The sequence below is a fragment of the Gallus gallus genome, chromosome 11 (genome assembly GCF_016699485.2).
Source record: "Gallus gallus isolate bGalGal1 chromosome 11, bGalGal1.mat.broiler.GRCg7b, whole genome shotgun sequence".
In the NCBI taxonomy this organism is placed as follows: Eukaryota; Metazoa; Chordata; class Aves; order Galliformes; family Phasianidae; genus Gallus; species Gallus gallus.
The window spans coordinates 15,155,551-15,168,895 of NC_052542.1; the positions used below are offsets into that span (position 1 = coordinate 15,155,551).

Below are 13,345 nucleotides of genomic sequence, written 5' to 3' on the forward strand. Positions count from 1 at the left end.
GGTTTTATAAATATCATCCATCTCCCGTGAGTTATCTGTTTTATTATTAAGCGTACCTACATACCAGAAATTTAATCAAAGAGGAAAACCCACAGGAAAGAAATGGAGGAGGAAAGGCGAAGGAAATGAAGTGAGAGGTGGGAGCGGTCCCTCTCGGCTCTGTGCGGGCAATGAGTGCTGGTGGCTGTGGGTCCTGATGGCCGTTCCAGAGGGAATGCCCAAGGGCAGAGGCTTCTGCTCACCTGTAAAAGCTTGGACGATTGCTTGAAGGTCTTCATCCTCCCCTGCAGTCGCCTTCGTTAGCCTTCTTCAAGCACTGCTGCTTTCATGAGACCTTTGAAAACAGAGGAGGAAAATATTTGAAGCAGAACAGCTCCCAAGGACAGGTACAGAGCGCTCATTATTCCAGGGCTGCCAGATACTCAGCAGCCATCAGCGTGTGTATGTAACCCCATCAAACACAGAGCTGGGCTTTGAGATGCCAAGAGGCTTCCTGGAAGAGCAGAGCCAGAGCAAAGGCTTTGGGCTGAGTAAGAGGGGCGCAGCTGTGGTGGCTACGAGTGGGAGCACGATAGGAGCAGTGAACTCAGCATCGCAGTAACATTCATCTTCAGGAAAATCCATGACCTTACCAAGAGCTCCACCTGCTTTTTCTTAAGTGAAGGGACATTGAGGTAAGGCCAAACGTGAGGTAGGTAGGATACAGAATGGGATACACAAAGTGTGGGGCTGGCTGAGTGGAGAGGAGTGGCAAGGCAGTTCCTTGGCTCCAAAACACTGCAAAAATGGGTGCTCTACACACTAAAAGGTGATGGTGGAGGATAGGAAGGAAAGGTAGATATGTTTGCTGTGTGGGAACCTCCTTCTGTTTAGTTCAAGAGCCATACCAAAGTGAAGGACAGGACCTGAACTGCCAGCCACGTTGGTGCAGAGAGCCCAAGGCCTCCACTGCAAACTTGATAGGGAAGCTGGTGTTGGTTTACTACTTTTGCTGGTGTTCCCATGGTTATGGCTGCGTAGATGGGCCCTGCCACATCTCCTCTGTCTTACTTATTCCTGGAAACAGAGGAGGGTGAACTTGGATTCCACGGCCTGGAATGCTATCTGAGGAAAGAAGGCTGCTGCTTGGTTTCCTTTAATTTCTGTGCACAGTGCAAATATGAGATGAAATTTCTCTTTATCCCCCTGAACTTTCTTCCTAAAATAACACAAAACAAATCCAGAAGAACTTCCTCTATCAAAATATTCTCCAAATATTTAGCTGAAGTTGCCAGTGCAGGGGAATGAGGCCTCTCTGTACTTCCTCACCTACAAAACACACCACAACAGGACCTGGGACTTTGTGATGTAATCCCTCAGGAAAGGTCTGTTGCCCATGGTTGGTTGAGAATAGCTGGCAGAAAGGAGCTTTTACCCTGACCTGAGAAAGCTGCGTCTTCCTGGCTTTCTCCTGGCAGGAGTGTGCTAGGAGATGTGGCACAGCCAGCGAGAGCTGCTGCAGTCTGAGCTGCTGGGGGGACACCAGGGAGGGAAGCAGCCTTGGGTTTGCAGAGCTGAGCTCCGTGTAACTAAGAGGTGCCATCTGTGTCCTTCACAGAGCCCAGGTGTCAGAGCAGGCTTCCACCAGGCCGAGGTTTCCAGGTGAAGAAGAGAGAGGTGATGTGGGGAGGAAGAGCACCCAGCTGGCAGCGCAGTGTTTTGCAGAGCAGGTAACTGCCTCCTGTTCTCAAGCAACTCAGATCAAGCAAGGAGCCCCGCTTCTTGCTAAGCCGTGTTTCTTATTCAGCCCTTTGGCATGATGACCACTGGAAACCGTCAAACTAACTGAAGAATTAATTGCTGTTTAGAATTTATATCCTTTACCTTTTGTCTGGAAGCTGCTGTGAAATCAGTCAAGACTAATGCAGATTCCACAGGGAAGGGAGCAGGTAGCTTGGAATGAGTGTTGCTGACAGATTGTGACTGCTGCTCCAGGTGGAGGCAATGGCCACTGGATCAGACCTATTATTTTTGCTTTTTCTCCAGTGTGTTTGGACTTGTGCAAGCTGGGCTCTGTCACGTGGCCTCCAAGGAATTGTGAACCCCAACACCGTGGGCTGGGCTGAAGGAGTTGGCTGATGGAGGATTTACGGTAAGAGCAAATGTATTTTTAACCACCAGGATATGCTTATCGTCAGGAAAAGGGCAAGCAGCATTCCTATCTCTCCAGGGAAGGGGAAGTGTTGAGCATGGCTTTAGTTTTTTCCAACTCTTTCCAAACTCTGAAAGGTTTTTTCTTCCTGAGACATGTTGTCGGATTAAATCAGGGAGTTAAATAGACATTAGTCTTGGGTCACAGGTGAAAAATGCTAAATGCCAGGCATGCAGTGTTTTTCCATTGCATATAATGTGTCTTTATCCCTTTTGTGTTCAGGAAAGACCTTCGGAAAGGCTGCTTTGAAACTGATCTCTTTTTTTTTTTTTAACACGCTGAGTGTCTGTCCAGAAGCTTTTCATTTTTTAGGGCAACTTTGATGTTTTCTGTCTCAGAGAGAGAAACAGACTGTCCTCCTCGCAGCCCTCCACCCCACCCTGCTGCCTCTGCCGCGAGCAGCGCACCAGGCAGCCATGATTTAGAGCTGCTCTGTGGCTTGGTTACTTGACCAGAGCAGGGCTGGGTGTGCTCCCCTCACTACTGCTGGGTGTGCCCTGTCCTGTGGGGCTCTGTCCCTGTGTTTGAGCTTTGGCACCCGGGAGAGCAGCAGCTGTGTGCAGGTGGCTGTGCTTGGCTCCCTTTCTACCTGCATGCAGGGACATGTGGCCCAGCTCGGGGCTCATCTCCCAGCAGCGGGGCCCTGACATTTCCCACTGCCTGTGTTGCTCTCACCAGCCCTAATCCTGCCTCGGGAGTAGGAAAGCCTTTAACACGCAGTGTAATTTACTGGCACCTGGGCAGGAGGGGTTTTGCTGATGTTATAAATACATCAGGTCTGGGTAGGAGTCACAAAAGGAAGACAGGCTTTGAAATACTAAATGCTGCCTGCCTACCAGGTTGCCTTGTGCTGAGCACTGCTGCCCCCCTCCATGGGGGAGAAATCCAGTCTCATCTCCTGCAGTCTGCAGCCTTCATCAGCTGCAAGTCCTCCTCCCATCCCACCTCCAGCCATTCTACAGCATCCCCCTTTTGTTTAGGGGAGGATCAGGTTGGTTGTTAACAAAAATTTCCTTGGGAGAGTGGTGATGCAGCGGCACAGTTGCCCAGGAAGATCGTGGAGTCACCGCCCCTGGAGGTGCTAAAGAGCTGTGGGGATGTGGCACCGAGGGATGTGGGCAGGTGGGGGTGGGTTGATGGTTGGGTTTGGTGAACACAGTGGTGTTTTCCAACCTTAATGGTTCTATGACATGAGCATGCGCTGATGGTGGCCTGTGCAATGAAATGGAAGGATGACCCCGTGGCCTGCTGTCAGCACCCAGCTTGGCTTCACCTTTGGTTTTCCTTCATGCGGTGACCTCTCAGGGACAGGGAGGGCTGTGCTGCTGCTTGTGAGCACGTCCTGGAGCGTCACTGGCCTTCATCTCTTGCTAGTAATACACTTGTGTTGGAGGATCCCTTCAATAGGCAAAGGGCCTGGACACCAGGCGGGGCTGTTCTCTTAGTGCAAGTCTCACTGGACTGCTGTTGAATCTTCTTTCTCATTGGTTTAATTGCCCTTTCAGTTCCTCATCCTACTGAATAATGGTGCAGAATCCATTTTATGCCTCTCAGTCCATCTCTTTGTTTCAGCTATGCCTGTGCTGGTCTCCTTGCTGTTGTAGTGTGAAATATTCAGGGAGAAATGTAAAATTCCCTCATCTGAAAGTCTCGTACCACATCTTAGAGCTTGCCATGAGGCACAGAACATTCCTGGTTCTACCTGCTTCTCAGAGGAAAGGAAAACTGCAAGCACAACGCTGTCTGGTCTCAGCAGAAGCTTTGGAGACCAGCCTGTTTTCATGGAAATGGGGTAGTTACTATTAGTTTGGTTTTATGTCAGGACTTGAGTGATTCCTAAATCGTTCTTCTTTTCATAAAGCGGTTTGTGAATCACACGTATGAAGTGACAGAGTAAGCAAATCCTGCTTCCCTTTGATGCACAGTCACCGAACTTTCTCACTTTTGTAACAGTTCCCTGGAATTTTCTGGCTTATGATTAATATTCCAATGCAAGTTATTAAAAAATAAAACAACGCTACTACCTTGTTTTCTTGTTTAAAGAGAACAAGAAAGTTGTGTAAGCTAAAATGAAAACAAAACTGGTTTGCAGCTGAATAATTGTGTAACCTACATGTGAAGAAATGAGATGAGGAAAGGGCTGAGGAGAAACGGACTGACACGAACCCTGCAGGTACGGGGCATTGGCTGAGGTTAAACAATTGCTGCTGGTTGCTGTACTCACTGCAGCTTGGTTTGGTAACAGTTATGCCATCTTAATACTTCTCATAAGTCAGACAGGAGGCTCTGAGTGCAGCAATGTGTGATCTGTCTCCATTCAGACATGCGGTGTCACGCAGTGGGAAATTTGGTTCGGACAACTTTCCTATCCTTGCAGAAATGATAAAGAATGGTGCTTTACATCCTGCAGATATTGGTCTGGTGATTGACATAGAAGGAAATCATTACATTTCTCTTTACCCACTTTACCCAGATCTTTCCGGACTCTCTTTTTTTCCCCCTTAAGCTAACCTGTTCAGTGGAGCTGATGTCATTGCAATGGCACTGGATCTTGCTTTGAGATGAGAGAGGCTCTTTGGATTTGCACTTTGTTGTATGAAAATGTTATAAAAACCCTAAAGATTAATGTTTTCTTACCTTATTAGCTGCTGTGAACAGTCTGGGGGTAACACAACTGTTGCCTACTTTAGCTTTGAGTTTGAAAAGGAAGGTATAACGTTATCCTGAATGTTTTGTGATTTGAGCTGAAGTCTTTGCTTTTTCCATATACATATATATTTTTTTACTACCATTAGCAGTGTGTTGAGACAACATCATCTTGTGGGATTTCTCTGAGACATTCAGTTCTGTGGATACGATCTGGATTTGTGGTTAAGGAAATAGATGTCCTTTCTCTGTGATTGAATTGAATTCAATCATCTGAGTTGAGGAGCATCAGAATAGTGTAGTTTAACTGAGAGAGCTGCCATCATCTCAGCTGCAGGCATCTGTACCCCTGTGCTGCTTTCTAGAGAAGTGTGGAAGGAAGGACTCTTCCCTAAAAGCTCACATTCTGTTTCCAGCACACAATGCAAGCATTGCTCTTGGGTCTGACCCTGGGTTTGACATGTGGAAGTAGCGTTAAATTTGCAAAGCAAAGAAAGGTTCCAGCCCAGCAAATACCCGAGGCTATAGTTAGGTTTTGTATTTGCAGAACTTTTGGTCTGACTTGCAAAGGCCCCTGTGAATGCAGTGGGCTGCTAGGCAAGAAAGTGTTGTGTGGACCTGGAATGGCACTCAAAATCAGTAAAGATCGGGACATCTGAAAATTTAGAGAACAAAGGGGAGTGTCTTATCAGCAGAATTTCCCATAGGCTTTACCACCACGCTCCCGCTGTACCAGTTTATTAAAGAGATCTGAAAAAAAAAACCCTTACTTCTTGCCAGCCCGGGTGACTCCTATCACAGTCATGACAGGTTTATTCCATTTGCAAGTCAAAACAAGTTTCTGCTCTCTCTTGGAGGTACACAATAATCAAGATAATCCTTATTGCTACACCAGCTACCAATGCCTATAATATTTGGTATTTGCACTTTCCTGGCACCATCCTGATTGGCAAAGCAAAGCTCGCTTGGGTGATAAGTTTAGCTCTGGGTGCCATGAATCAGAATGATTAAGTGATTTGTCCAAAGCAGAAAACAGATTTAATGTTTCTGCACTGCAGTCTTAATAAATCATGAGTGGCACCAAAAAATCATGTGTCAACAAATTCACAAATATTACCTGAAAATATTGCATCCTATCCCATAAATATGATCTGTTTCTATTTATACTATGGGCCTCAGACCTTTACCATTTTTTTTTTTCTACAGAATGCCTAGAAACTTGAAATTATGGTAGTTTAAATCTTCTCCATTTTGAGCAAATGTCACTGGTGGCCTGAGCTCTGGTCCTTGCTCTTGTCTGCAGTGAGTGACTTGCAGGATAGAGACAGATCCTTTGAGGTGCCAGATGATCACTGAAGGTTGTCACCCGTCCTCCTGACTTCAAAGTCAGTTCATGCCTTGGAGGACGTGTCTCTCTTATTCCCTGCTTTTAGACAGGACAAACTGCCACACTGCAGGCTGCTTGATCTGAGGCGCTAATCCTCTTGACTGAGACTCTCCTCCTCCTTAGCGGTTTGTGTGGTAAAGAGTCGTTTGAGGAGCAGAGCCCTGTGGTGGAGTGTAGGGCAGGGAAAGGAGGAAAGGCTGTCCACGCAGGTGGATTGGAAGGACTCTCTTTAGAGCTTCTTATATACAGAAGCTGTCAGCTGACTTCTTCAGTGAGATGAGCATAACTTGTACTCTACTCCTGCTCAGAAACTCTTCCCTAGCTGCAGGGGCAGCCAGGTACCTTCTTTGGCCACATGGCTCAGCATGATGCAAACAGATCTCGCCTTTAATGCCTCAGTGCACAGTGAGGCTGCTGGAAGGAGGAAGTATGAACAAGGCAAAACTGCTCCAGTACCTTTAGCCCTGGTCCCTCCTTTTGCTCTTCTGGTTATATGAATGTTCTTCTGCTCCTCAACAGAAGTGTTGTGCAGTGTTCTGCAGGAGAGGATCCTTGGCTGTACAGCCCTGTACTTCTGCTGAGAGGAAGGCTGCATCCCTTCCCATACAAACTTAAGAGGAGCCACTTCAGGAGATTCACACACTTGAATCTGCTTTCAAAAGGCTAACTGGTGACAAAGGACACCAGAATCTCCTCTGTCAGAATCTCTTCTGAGACTTTTCACCCAAATATTATGCAAATTGTATGTAAACTTCCTCTCACCATGTGAGATAAGCCATGCCTGAATGCCATTTTGGTTGATGAGTTTGGTGCTGGGGCTTGGAGTTGCCCCATCCTACTATGCACCAGTCCTGGAGTATTGACCAAGGGCAGCCCACCGACAAGCCCTGGTGCTCCCAGAGTTTGCTGGGCTCAGGCTGACACTCTGAAATCCCTCCCACATGACTTCCCACCCAGTAGCTGTTGGGTTTCCAAGCAGCTGGGGTCAGGGTGACTCCGTTCTGGACAGAGCCATAATGCTGATGTGGCAGAACCAATCTCTGTGTGGCTGCTGGCAGAAGTGGCCCGGCTCCCACAGTTTCTGGTAGGCAGTATTGGTAAGTGGTGCTGACCAAAGCTCAGCCAGGACCAGATGTTCTTGGGAAGGCAGCAGAGTTGCAAACAAGCGTGGCCTTGGTCGTGTACCATGGACCAAGCTCATCAGGCTGCCTTCTGCTTGCACACTTTGCCAAATCGTACTTCCTCTGATGCTCTTTCAGTATTAGCACACCAGGTCATATGTCTGATGGGTGCAGGGACAGGGAAGTCTCACCAGAACTTTAAGTTCTGTGGGCATCTGGCTGGGGCCAACTTCGTTCCTGTCTCTCCTGGCCCCTATGTTATTCTTTTCTCCCTTTTTTTTTTTAATTCCCTTAAAATGGCTCAGCAAAGCCATACCTCCAAATCCACCGTTTACACTGCATTTGAGTGGATTTACCCTCTGTGCATTCAAACCTCAGTTTATTTGCACTAACCTCCGTGTGCAGGCAATCCCCAGTAACTGTCTTGCCCAAAGCAACTTGCCCACTCGAATTGGGATAAGTACTTGCTTCCCAGCTGGTCCATTGTTCTGCTGCTCAGTTACCCTACCATGCCAAGCCTGATTTGTATCTGTGGATTCTGCAAGGCAGGCTGTGGAATGCAAATTATTCTGGTGTATTTGCAGGTCTGCACTGAGGAGGCGTACAGGAGCTTGATCCTTCTATTTCTCAATGGCTCGTTATTGTTATGTAAGTGGTGTTGCCCCACCACTTTGAGATATATTGCTGGGGTTTTGCAGGTCACTATTCTTTTGTAAGAAAGCCCAGGATCACAAAAACTGTGTGCTTATCTAGCAGGGAACCAGCATTCCAGTGGTGATCACACTACTTGTATGGAAACCTTTCTTCCAAAATCTCGCCCAGAATCTATCTCCAGGCAAAGGTGGTGTCTCCTCAAGCACTTCACGGTGCTCAGTTGCTTAGAGAAGGATCTCTGACAGCAGATAATGCTGTTAGCATAGCAAAGTCTAATGTAAGGCAGGCTGCTTTCCACAAGCTCTTTTATCTCAGGTAAGCAATATAATTTTTTGCTTTCACTTAATAACCCCAACTACCAAGAAGCAGAGGAATAATTTGGTAATTATATGTTCATTTGATGGAGTGCACATAAGTGGCTGCAAATGCTTGTAGATTTTAATAACTCTACGAAGTTGCATTCCAGTCATTCTGGTTAGTTGTCCCTTCTGCTCTACTTCTGAACAAAAGAAGCAATTTTATCAGCTGCCAAAGTGAGAGTTTTGGGGGCTTTCTTACACAGAACGAGGCAAGAGTAGGTTAAAAATCCTCCCCCTCACACACACTTGTTCCCTCTGAAGCAGCTATCCCTGCTCTTACAGGCAGGCTGGGTGGATTAGCTGTGGTGCCAGGAAAAAATGATGATCCCACTCAGCACTAAATCGCCCTGTGGGGAGGGATGACCTAGAAGGGAGCTGTGAGGAGGGCTGGGAGAGTGGTGAGAGGAGGCACTTCTGCCTTGTGTGTGAATTAAAATGTGTTTGATTACTGGATGGATCTAGGGCATCAGTGCGGCTCTCAGTCCTGCACGTAACGTCTCACAGATGAAAGGACTGTCTGGATGCAGGGATCTCAGCGCTTGTGGCAACCTCATCCTTGCTTTGAGTTAGCTCCTGGGCTAATGCACACTGCTGCATTGACACCACTGCTCTGACGTGCAGGCTGGTTTTGTCACAGGCTTTGGTTTCTAAAGGAAACTCACCATCAAGTTTCCTCCCTCAGCAGCGCTCCATCCCACCTGCCCTGCAGCTGCTGCATGGGGCACGATGGCTGTGCGGATATCCAGGTCAGGTTGTTTAGGTGATCTCTGCACCGCACAGGCAGGACCTGATTGGGGATACCTCTGCTTTCATTCAGAGCTTGTATTAAAAAACGCTGGCACGAAACAACTAAATGCTGTCCACTTGAGCAAAGCCAAGACTCATCTTGAATGCATGCTTTCTCTTGTGCTTTCTGTAGTTTTGTGCTCTGAGTGGTTTCTGACTGACTTCCAGCAAGGTAATGGTCAACCTGACTACTGTTTGTCACCTCCTATCAGCTAAATATAATTTGGACTTTATTTATCTTGTGTCTTTAACAAGCTCTCTGATGTGACTTCTTCCTGGAAAAAAATATTCCGCACGGTGCTGTCCTTACACAAAATAAATAAAATCTGTCTGTGTTCTTGCCACGTTTAGCTCTATATATATCCCTGGTACACAGAGGAGATATCAGCTTGGGAATTGGCATGCTGAGAGTAAATAAATGAATTTACAGTAAAGCCTGGTTATTGTTTTTAAAGACCTATTGAAAGGAGAAGACTGTTCTTAATTTTCTCTCATAATCTCATTTCAAGATGTGCAGCCTCCACTGGTCTGTCGGAGTGGGTCTGTGCTGTTATCTTTGCTCTCCAGTTGGAAACCCAAAGGACGCTGAGGTGCTGGCTCCTGGCTGTGCTCACCAGCAGAAGCCCTTTCCATCATGGGACGGGATCCTGAGGGCTGGTGAAAAGAGCTGTCGATCCTGTGCTGTTTGCTTTGCACGCCACACCCCTGCTTATTGCCCACAATCTAAATTACAGGGGCGGCCAAACTTGCTTCCTGTTAAAAACAATAGCCCTGGCTGACACATCGCATCGTAATGCGCCGAGTGCGGGGGAATGGTGGGGTGGGTTTTATGGGCAGATAGGTCCTAGCCCTGCCGGGGTCTGTCAACAGGGTTACCACGGTGCTGGACAGATAGGTGGCAGCTGGGGAAATATGTAGGGGGTGCTGCTGGTGGTCTGCCACAATGGGAAGTTGCTTGGAGAATGTTAATCAGGGGAAACCTAGCTGGGAATGTGGGGGAAGCTTCCTGAAAAGGATCATCCAAAGTTTACGAATTCAGTGAGAATTTCTGTAGGAAAGCTACTGAGTGTCCAGCTGTCTTAAATTCTCAGACGAGCTCTTCTCTATGAGAAGAAGGGTACTATTTTATTGCAGGAAGTATTGTCATTAGGCAGCTTTCATCTGAAGTATGTTACATGGGGATATCAGACCCAATGTCCTCTGTTTCTTTTGCTTCCTCTAGGAAACGTATGTAACAGTCCGAGCTGATGTTCTTTGTGTCTAATAGCACAATGGGGAAGAGTTGCACCGGGCAGGAGTTGGTCCGTCTGCAAACAGGGGATTTACAGCAGGTCCCAGGTACTTCCCAGGTACTGTGCTGCTGAATCACAGCCAAAATGTCACAGAGGACATAGGTAACATACCCAGCTCTTTGTGTACAAACGTTTTTTGCATTCACGGTATTTGGCTCACAAAGGCCAGGACAGGCTGGGTGTGAACAGGACTGCTGTCCTTTGAACACTTGGCCACCTGTGCCAAAAAAAAACCTGTAGTCTTTTTCTTTTTTTTTTTTTTCCTGATACATCAAGACACTTCAGTTTCATACAATCTTAAGATGTACAGCACTTTTTGAAATAGGAATTGCATTTTTCTTCTTTGAAATGGAGAATGTCACCGTCTTGCACACAGGGCCGGGTCACTGCTGCTGCCCCATGTTTACTCTGGTGAGGTGCCACCGAGGTCGGCTGTTTTTGCTGCAGCTGAGTTGGCCCAGCACCACAGCAAAGGGGCGGTGAGTCAGGCCCACGATTGTTTAAGTGCAGGAAAACGAGCTGTATGTGCAATGTGATCTGGGCACTGGAGCTGGAAAATCCGTAGGAGCCCTTTTGCTGTTGGTTGGAGGAGACTTATGTTCTGAAAGTGTTCCTGGGCCATTATTGAGGCTTATTTTTCAAGGGATGCTGGCATGTTGGGAAACTGCGCTTATTTCGATTTAATGTTCTTTTGTTCTGCATTCTGACTCAGAATAATACCTTTCCCCTATGAGCCAGAATTACAGCTGGAACCAGGTTAGGGGTTCAAAACGAATCCAGTTTTCCAGAGATCTGCCTTGAGATCTGCCTCGCTAATAGGAGTTAGAAGTAATTTTTCCTATCTCTATCCACAGTTTCCAAGGGAAAACCCTGGGTGTACTTTGGGAAGGTTCTCTCTCCCTGCTTTTATTCTTGCTGTGGGATCAGATGACATCTGGCTCCATTGCTTTGTCAGCCCTTAGGTAATTTACTCTTCCTATCTCTCATCTACCATGATCTATATGATCCTCCCCTGAGACATTTTAATGTCTGGAATGAACTCCCCCTTCTTCTCTGCTGAACACTAAGGCAGATGATTAACTGTACCCAAGTCTACCCCTTTTTCTCTGTAAATTATCCTTCACTGTCTTCCTCCTTCCTTTCCTTGGCTTTCACTAACAACCTCATGAAATGTCTGACTCCTTGTTTTTTTTCTAGGGAAAAAATTTAAACAAAACCACATTCAGGCACACAGACATACACACGCAGAATACGAACAATGAGCATTCACAGACAACCGACAGCATGCTCACAGAGATGTGCTTATATAGAGATACGATGACGTAAATCAACACCCAGCAGCGTTTATTAAATTACCCAGTTATATACACAGAGGCACAGGCAGATGGGTAAAGGCTGCATTTTTCCTGGTGGATGAATGGAAACATTGCCTCGGTGCCCACAGGAGGATATTTTGGAAAGCAGTGGCAGCACCACATATTGAAGGTGATACCTCTTTATTCACTCTTTTGGACTAATTGGCTTATCCTAAGACACAGCAACTACAGCTGCATACCAAGTGTGAACCCACACAGTTTCATAATCAAAGTCAGCGTGAAAACAGGGCAGCATGAAATCCTCCCCTCTTCCCAGGCAATGACTGATTCCAGAGACTGCATCCTAAATTCCCTCCTTTGATTGCTCTGGGCAGCTTATGTCTTCCTTTTTTCTTTCTGAAGAACTATGAAAGGAAACTAATGAGCCTGCCATGATTTCCATAACTCTCATTTGGATATTCATTTACAGGTGCTAGTAACAGAAAGTTAGTTCTTTGACCCTAAAGTGGCTCCCTTTCCCAGCTGCCTGTGTGTTGGTGCTTTAGGGTACAGGGTTGCTGTAGGTCCTGTGTACAATCAGGGGAACATTTATTCCCAAAACACAGCTGTACAGCTCCAAATAGGCTTCTTCCTGCGTGCCCATTGGCCTCAGAGTGCAGGGCACTGGGAAACACTGAGGTTCTTTAATGGCTCATACCTGGGTACCCCCACACCCACTTAAAGAGAGAAGTTAATTCAAACAGTTGCCTGGAGTAAGCTGGCTCTCTAGCTGAACTTTTTTTCTTTATGGCTCTCATACAGATTTTTTTTTTCCATTTAAAAATGCTGCTATGCTACCTGTAATCTCATTAGATGTCCTTGAACCATGAGATCCACCTGCATCCTCAGTCTATCATTTATATATTATGATGCCTCCAAACATTCCATTAAACCAACCCTACGGTCCCTACTCACACTTTCCTGTGCAGTACACCTCCTGCTAACTTCACAAAGTTTATTTCTTGTTTCACTGTCAAAATTCAGGTAGTGTTTAGAACTGCTCTGACTCTTTTTTCTTTTGACAGCAGAACAAAAAAGAGGCCCAACTCACATGGTCTGTGCTTACAAACAAGATCTGCTACACACAATGCCTTTATTCTGCTACTGCTGATGACAACCCAGCCCAGCTGTGCAGTTCTACGGACTGCCCCCCCGCAGCTCCTCCCTCCCCTCCCATCACCTGTGTGGATGTGATATACAAATGTAAATTGATACCTATGTTGGTGCAATCTGCTAATGGAATTAACCAATTTGCAGGTTGTTTTTCAGCTGTGCCATCCATAGTCGTCCAAGGTCCTACGAAAGGATTCAAGAGCTGGTGCTAAATAGGTGATTCTTTCCTACAGTGCCCTTTTTCTACCTGTCTTTTAAAACTTGCTATAGCATTAAGAAAAACCTCCAACAGCGTGTGTTCTTTTTAGCCTTTTTCATGTTATAAAAAATAGCCTTATTCACTGACGTAACGTTGTACAACGTTGTATACGTTGAAAATGCCTCCCTTTTGCAATGGTGTGGTTTCTCAGAATCTCTGATTTCTGTGTTCAGCCTTAGGCA

The 13,345-nt window shown here is 46.4% G+C and overlaps 1 protein-coding gene across 1 annotated transcript in view; it reads right to left on the bottom strand.

Annotated features, from left to right (window-relative positions):
• LOC121111713 overlaps positions 1 to 13,345 on the bottom strand; it is a 20,544-nt gene continuing 7,199 nt past the window's right edge. Inside the window, exon 2 of the mRNA XM_040707172.2 lies at positions 1 to 334. The gene's annotated coding sequence lies outside the window, so the exon portion shown is untranslated. The remainder of the gene's footprint in view (positions 335 to 13,345) is intronic.